The following is an 8,182-nucleotide window of genomic DNA, read 5'->3' as shown; positions in this document are numbered from 1 at the left end:
GATTCAGATAGAATGGAGTCTCAGCGATGACAGGACACACTGATTCAGATAGAATGGAGTCTCAGCGATGACACTGACTCAGATAGAATGGAGTCTCAGCGATGACATGACACACTGACTCAGATAGAATGGAGTCTCAGCGATGACATGACACACTGACTCAGATAGAATGGAGTCTCAGCGATGACATGACACACTGACTCAGATAGAATGGAGTCTCAGCAATGACATGACACACTGATTCAGATAGAATGGAGTCTCTCCACGCAGTCAGAGACAGTAGTCACAGCAACGATTGGCTAGTGACTCCTCTCGACACAGTCAGAGACAGTAGTCACAGCATCGACTGGCAAAGCAACGATTGGCTCGTGACTCTTGGCCCTCTGATTGGCTCGTGACTCTTGGCCCTCTGATTGAACCAGGAAAGTGTACCAAAGCAACGATTGGCTCGTGACTCTTGGCCCTCTGAGTGGCTCGTGACTCTTGGCCCTCTGAGTGGCTCGTGACTCTTTGCCCTCTGATTGGCTCGTGACTCTTGGCCCTCTGATTGGCTCGTGACTCTTGGCCCTCTGAGTGGCTCGTGACTCTTGGCCCTCTGAGTGGCTCGTGACTCTTGGCCCTCTGATTGGCTCTTTTTAAGAGATGTTTTCTAGACTATTAGCTTTTCATTTGACACATTTAACATGATTCTATGAAGTTCACATGTTGGTGGTCATTAGTCATTTGACACCTTATTTAACATGATTCTATGAAGTTCACATGTTGGTGGTCATTGGTCCTTTGACATGGACATGAGTGTGGATAGGCTGTGCAGGTAGACTAGCAGGTAGACTAGCAGGTAGACTAGCAGGTAGATTAGCAGGTAGACTAGCAGGTAGACTAGCAGGTAGACTAGCAGGTAGACTAGCATGTAGATTAGCAGGTAGACTAGCAGGTAGACTAGCAGGTAGACTAGCAGGTAGACTAGTGATAGGCTGTGCTGGATAGGCTGTGCTGGTTGACTAGCAGGTAGATTAGCAGGTAGACTAGCAGGTAGATTAGCAGGTAGACTAGCAGGTAGACTAGCAGGTAGACTAGCAGGTAGATTAGCAGGTAGACTAGCAGGTAGACTAGCAGGTAGACTAGCAGGTAGATTAGCAGGTAGACTAGCAGGTAGACTAGCAGGTAGACTAGCAGGTAGACTAGCAGGTAGACTAGCAGGTAGATTAGCAGGTAGACTAGCAGGTAGACTAGCAGGTAGACTAGCAGGTAGACTAGTGATAGGCTGTGCTGGTTGACTAGCAGGTAGATTAGCAGGTAGACTAGCAGGTAGACTAGCAGGTTTGACATGGACATGAGTGCAGATAGGCTGTGCAGGATAGGCTGTGCAGGTAGACTAGCAGGTAGACTAGCAGGTAGACTAGCAGGTAGACTAGCAGGTAGACTAGCAGGTAGACTAGCAGGTAGACTAGCAGGTAGACTAGCAGGTAGACTAGCATGTAGATTGTGCTGGTAGATTAGCAGGTAGACTAGCAGGTAGACTAGCAGGTAGACTAGCAGGTAGATTAGCAGGTAGATTAGCAGGTAGACTAGCAGGTAGATTAGCAGGTAGACTAGCAGGTAGACTAGCAGGTAGACTAGCAGGTAGATTAGCAGGTAGACTAGCAGGTAGACTAGCAGGTAGACTAGCAGGTTTGACATGGACATGAGTGCGGATAGACTGTGCTGGTTGACTAGCAGGTAGACTAGCAGGTAGACTAGCAGGTAGATTAGCAGGTAGACTAGCAGGTAGACTAGCAGGTAGATTAGCAGGTAGACTAGCAGGTAGACTAGCAGGTTTGACATGGACATGAGTGTGGATAGACTGTGCTGGTTGACTAGCAGGTAGACTAGCAGGTAGACTAGCAGGTAGATTAGTGATAGATTGCTGGTAGACTAGCAGGTAGACTAGCAGGTAGATTAGCAGGTAGACTAGCAGGTAGACTAGCAGGTAGACTAGCAGGTAGACTAGCAGGTAGATTAGCAGGTAGACTAGCAGGTAGACTAGCAGGTTGACTAGCAGGTAGATTAGCAGGTAGACTAGCAGGTAGACTAGCAGGTTGACTAGCAGGTAGATTAGCTGGTAGACTAGCAGGTAGATTAGCAGGTAGATTAGCAGGTAGATTAGCAGGTAGACTAGCAGGTAGACTAGCAGGTAGACTAGCAGGTAGACTAGTGATAGACTGTGCAGGTAGACTAGCAGGTAGACTAGCAGGTAGACTAGCAGGTAGACTAGTGATAGGCTGTGCTGGTTGACTAGCAGGTAGACTAGCAGGTAGACTAGCTGGTAGACTAGCAGGTAGACTAGCAGGTAGACTAGCAGGTAGACTAGTGATAGGCTGTGCTGGTTGACTAGCAGGTAGACTAGTGATAGGCTGTGCTGGTTGACTAGCAGGTAGACTAGCAGGTAGACTAGCAGGTAGACTAGCAGGTAGACTAGTGATAGACTGTGCAGGTAGACTAGCAGGTAGACTAGCAGGTAGACTAGCAGGTAGACTAGCAGGTAGACTAGTGATAGACTAGTGATAGACTGTGCTGGTTGACTAGCAGGTAGATTAGCAGGTAGACTAGTGATAGGCTGTGCTGGTTGACTAGCAGGTAGACTAGCAGGTAGACTAGTGATAGACTGTGCTGGTTGACTAGCAGGTAGACTAGCAGGTAGACTAGTGATAGACTGTGCTGGTTGACTAGCAGGTAGATTAGCAGGTAGACTAGCAGGTAGACTAGTGATAGGCTGTGCTGGTTGACTAGCAGGTAGACTAGCAGGTAGACTAGCAGGTAGACTAGTGATAGACTGTGCTGGTTGACTAGCAGGTAGACTAGCAGGTAGACTAGTGATAGACTGTGCTGGTTGACTAGCAGGTAGACTAGCAGGTAGACTAGTGATAGGCTGTGCTGGTTGACTAGCAGGTAGATTAGCAGGTAGGCTGTGCTGGTTGACTAGTGATAGGCTGTGCTGGTTGACTAGCTGGTAGACTAGCAGGTAGACTAGCAGGTAGACTAGTGATAGGCTGTGCTGGTTGACTAGCAGGTAGACTAGTGATAGGCTGTGCTGGTTGACTAGCAGGTAGACTAGCAGGTAGACTAGCAGGTAGACTAGCAGGTAGACTAGTGATAGACTGTGCTGGTTGACTAGCAGGTAGACTAGCAGGTAGACTAGTGATAGGCTGTGCTGGTTGACTAGCAGGTAGATTAGTGATAGGCTGTGCTGGTTGACTAGCAGGTAGACTAGTGATAGGCTGTGCTGGTTGACTAGCAGGTAGACTAGTGATAGGCTGTGCTGGTTGACTAGCAGGTAGACTAGTGATAGGCTGTGCTGGTTGACTAGTCATTATATTGTGATCACTGCATCCAATGGGTACTGATACACCTTCAGAACACAGTTCTACAGTAAACATGTGATCAATATTAATCCCTGTGGTTGTTTGTGAACACCCTGGTAGGTTGATTAATAACCTGAACCAGATTACAGACACTGGTTACAGTGAGAAGCTTCCTGTTGAGTGGGTTGATTAATAACCTGAACCAGATTACAGACACTGGTTACAGTGAGAAGCTTCCTGTTGAGAGGGTTGATTAATAACCTGAACCAGATTACAGACACTGGTTACAGTGAGAAGCTTCCTGTTGAGTGGGTTGATTAATAACCTGAACCAGATTACAGACACTGGTTACAGTGAGAAGCTTCCTGTTGAGTGGGTTGATTAATAACCTGAACCAGATTACAGACACTGGTTACAGTGAGAAGCTTCCTGGGTTGATTAATAACCTCAACCAGATTACAGACACTGGTTACAGTGAGAAGCTTCCTGTTGAGTGGGTTGATTAATAACCTGAACCAGATTACAGACACTGGTTACAGTGAGAAGCTTCCTGTTGAGAGGGTTGATTAATAACCTGAACCAGATTACAGACACTGGTTACAGTGAGAAGCTTCCTGTTGAGTGGGTTGATTAATAACCTGAACCAGATTACAGACACTGGTTACAGTGAGAAGCTAACCTCCTGTTGAGTGAGAAGGTTGATTAATAACCTGAACCAGATTACAGACACTGGTTACAGTGAGAAGCTTCCTGTTGATTAATAACCTGAACCAGATTACAGACACTGGTTACAGTGAGAAGCTTCCTGTTGAGTGGGTTGATTAATAACCTGAACCAGATTACAGACACTGGTTACAGTGAGAAGCTTCCTGTTGAGTGGGTTGATTAATAACCTGAACCAGATTACAGACACTGGTTACAGTGAGAAGCTTCCTGTTGAGAAGGGTTGATTAATAACCTGAACCAGATTACAGACACTGGTTACAGTGAGAAGCTTCCTGTTGATTAATAACCTGAACCAGATTACAGACACTGGTTACAGTGAGAAGCTTCCTGTTGAGTGGGTTGATTAATAACCTGAACCAGATTACAGACACTGGTTACAGTGAGAAGCTTCCTGTTGAGAGGGTTGATTAATAACCTGAACCAGATTACAGACACTGGTTACAGTGAGAAGCTTCCTGTTGAGAGGGTTGATTAATAACCTGAACCAGATTACAGACACTGGTTACAGTGAGAAGCTTCCTGTTGAGTGGGTTGATTAATAACCTGAACCAGATTACAGACACTGGTTACAGTGAGAAGCTTCCTGTTGAGTGGGTTGATTAATAACCTGAACCAGATTACAGACACTGGTTACAGTGAGAAGCTTCCTGTTGAGTGGGTTGATTAATAACCTGAACCAGATTACAGACACTGGTTACAGTGAGAAGCTTCCTGTTGAGTGGGATTATTAATAACCTGAACCAGATTACAGACACTGGTTACAGTGAGAAGCTTCCTGTTGAGTGGGTTGATTAATAACCTGAACCAGATTACAGACACTGGTTACAGTGAGAAGCTTCCTGTTGAGTGGGTTGATTAATAACCTGAACCAGATTACAGACACTGGTTACAGTGAGAAGCTTCCTGTTGAGTGGGTTGATTAATAACCTGAACCAGATTACAGACACTGGTTACAGTGAGAAGCTTCCTGTTGAGAGGGTTGATTAATAACCTGAACCAGATTACAGACACTGGTTACAGTGAGAAGCTTCCTGTTGAGTGGGTTGATTAATAACCTGAACCAGATTACAGACACTGGTTGCAGTGAGAAGCTTCCTGTTGAGAGGGTTGATTAATAACCTGAATGAAAACACAGTCCATATTCAGTTGATTAATCCCTGAACCAGATTACAAAGTAGAGCTCTCTGTTTAAATCACAAACACTATCAAGTCTGTTAACATCTCTGTTTAAATCACAAACACTATCAAGTCTGTTAACCTCTCTGTTTAAATCACAAACACTATCAAGTCTGTTAACATCTCTGTTTAAATCACAAACACTATCAAGTCTGTTAACATCTCTGTTTAAATCACAAACACTATCAAGCATTTCACACATATTATTTAGACACTGACTGTTAGCACTTGGTGGCCTACAGCAACACCCTACAATAAAAAGCTTTAGATGTGCCAAGGGATAAGAGGAGGGGAGACTGTGCAGGTAGGCTAGTCTACAAAACTAGATTATTATAGATAAGAGGAGGGGAGACTGTGCAGAGGGGGCTAGTCTACAAAACTAGATTATTATAGAGAAGAGGAGGGTAGACTGTGCAGGTAGGCTAGTCTACAAAACTAGATTATTATGGATAAGAGGAGGGTAGACTGTGCAGACGGGGCTAGTCTACAAAACTAGATTATTATAGAGAAGAGGAAGGTAGACTGTGCAGAGGGGGCTAGTCTACAAAACTAGATTATTATAGATAAGAGGAGGGTAGACTGTGCAGAGGGGGCTAGTCTACAAAACTAGATTATTATAGAGAAGAGGAGGGGAGACTGTGCAGAGGGGGCTAGTCTACAAAACTAGATTATTATAGAGAAGAGGAGGGGAGACTGTGCAGAGGGGCTAGTCTACAAAACTAGATTATTATAGATAAAGGAGGAGACTGTGCAGAGGGGGCTAGTCTACAAAACTAGATTATTATAGATAAGAGGAGGGTAGACTGTGCAGAGGGATCTCTATGTGAATTTGTTGAATTCGGGTCGCCTCAAAACGTGACCTACTGCAACACACAGCTGTGAATAGCATCACAGAGTGAGGACATCAACAACACTGTTAACATCCCATGAAACGCATTCACATTCAATGCATGACAAGACTAGTTAGTAGCGATAACATGGTAGTCAGTAGACTTAGTCTCCTTAACGTCCCAAGACTCAACTCACATCCACAGAGTAGCGCTGCTCCCTATAAATAGTCAAGGAAATAGTCAATGGTGCCTGTGGTCTAACTAGTCTACAGTCCACCATCACACTGACAGGGAAACGGTGTAACCACAGCGCAATATACTACCGACACCGTGGAGAAGACTACCTCTTAACGAACCTGACTACTACTCCGTTAGTTTAACCCACAACCGGGCGGCGCACAATGTTTGGCTCCACGGTTTGTTGCAAAGCACCGAGGTAAAAAAAAAAACGTTTCAAGTGGGGATACTCTACGGATACCCAACCTGAAACGGTCTTTATCTCGGGTTGCAAAGCACAGCCCTGTGAATGATTTCTACAAACCGCGCAGCTCTAGATAAAGGCTCACCAATTCCACAAACACACACACACACACACAGTCTACAGTTCAATGTAGAGCTAAACTGTTGTCTGGAGAGAAACAAGAGAAAGTTGTTCATGGTTGAGACAGAGGTGAGAGAGAGACGTGCTCATCTGGTCGTCGCAGGCCCTCGTCTCTTATCTCCTTCTCTCCCCTAGACTTTACAACACATCAAACCCCCCAACTCGACCAAACACCGACGCGTTTGCCTAAAGGAATAGGGGGAAAAGTTCCTATTCACGCCAGAGACACGTAACTGTTTCTAGTCGTTGTGTCCGTTATAACGGTGACACGCAACTCCTTTATTCAAGAGCAATGCATTCTGGACATTCCACATTCACTCACCTCTTTCTTGAGTGTTCGCGTCCTCGCTGCGTTTATTTCGTTATTCTCTTCTGTTCCTCTCCTCCCTTTCCAGATGACAGCTCCAGCCAGGTCCCTCGTGTCTGCGCAGCTGCGGAAGCGAAACGCTCCAATCAAAGCGCTAGCTTTAGCAACTAGTTGTCCCTCTTGCACATTTACTGTGTTGTTACCATCTCTGTTATGGGGCTCCCAGAGTGGCGCAGCGGTCTAAGGCACTACATCTCAGCGCAAGAGGCGTCACTACAGTCCCTGGTTCTATTCCAGGCTGTATCACATCCGGCCGTGATTGGGAGTCCCATAGGTCGGCGCACAATTGGCTCAGCGTTGTCCGGGTTTGGCCGGTGGTAGACTGTCTTCATAAATAATAATTTGTTCTTTAACTGACTTGCTTAGTTACTGTAAATATAGGCTACATTAAAAGGAGTGGCCGTCCTGCAAATATGACTGCAAAGATGACAGCGCAGAATGCTCAATGAGGGTTCAGAAGAATCCTAGAGTGTCAGCTGAACACTTACAGAAATCTCTGTAACATGCGAACATCTCTGTTGACGCGTCGACGACACGTAAAACACTAAACAAGAATGGTGTTCATGGGAGGACACCGGGGAAGAAGCTACCGCTGTCCAAAACATTTTTTTTTTAAGTCTGAAGATCGCAAAAATGCACCTGGATGTTCCACAGCGCTACTGTCAAAATATTCTGTGGACAGATGAAACTCAAATGAAGTTGTTTTGAAGGAACACGCAACACTATGTGTGGAGGGGAAAAAGGCACAGCGCACCAATTCTTCCCAAAGATTATCAAGACATTTTGCAGGAGAATGTTGGGCTGTCTGTCTGTTGAAGCTCCACAGGATGTTGGGCTGTCTGTCTGTTGAAGCTCTACAGGATGTTGGGCTGTCTGTCTGTTGAAGCTCTACAGAATGTCAGGATGTTGGGGCTGTCTGTCTGTTGAAGCTCTACAGGATGTTGGGCTGTCTGTCTGTTGAAGCTCTACAGGATGTTGGGCTGTCTGTCTGTTGAAGCTCTACAGGATGTTGGGCTGTCTGTCTGTTGAAGCTCTACAGGATGTTGGGCTGTCTGTCTGTTGAAGCTCTACAGGATGTTGGGCTGTCTGTCTGCCTGTTGAAGCTCTACAGGATGTTGGGCTGTCTGTCTGTTGAAGCTCT

At 45.7% G+C, this 8,182-nt stretch overlaps 1 protein-coding gene across 1 annotated transcript in view; it reads right to left on the bottom strand.

Moving 5' to 3' along the window:
- LOC124024757 (YTH domain-containing protein 1-like) overlaps positions 1 to 7,258 on the bottom strand; it is a gene marked incomplete at its 3' end in the record, with an annotated part of 11,396 nt that extends 4,138 nt beyond the window's left edge. The window contains exon 1 of the mRNA XM_046338539.1: positions 6,997 to 7,258. The remainder of the gene's footprint in view (positions 1 to 6,996) is intronic.
- Positions 7,259 to 8,182: the final 924 nt, after the last annotated feature.

Source organism: Oncorhynchus gorbuscha, unplaced genomic scaffold, assembly GCF_021184085.1.
Source record: "Oncorhynchus gorbuscha isolate QuinsamMale2020 ecotype Even-year unplaced genomic scaffold, OgorEven_v1.0 Un_scaffold_1995, whole genome shotgun sequence".
NCBI classification, from domain to species: Eukaryota; Metazoa; Chordata; class Actinopteri; order Salmoniformes; family Salmonidae; genus Oncorhynchus; species Oncorhynchus gorbuscha.
This window is presented reverse-complemented; position numbering and strand designations above follow the sequence as displayed.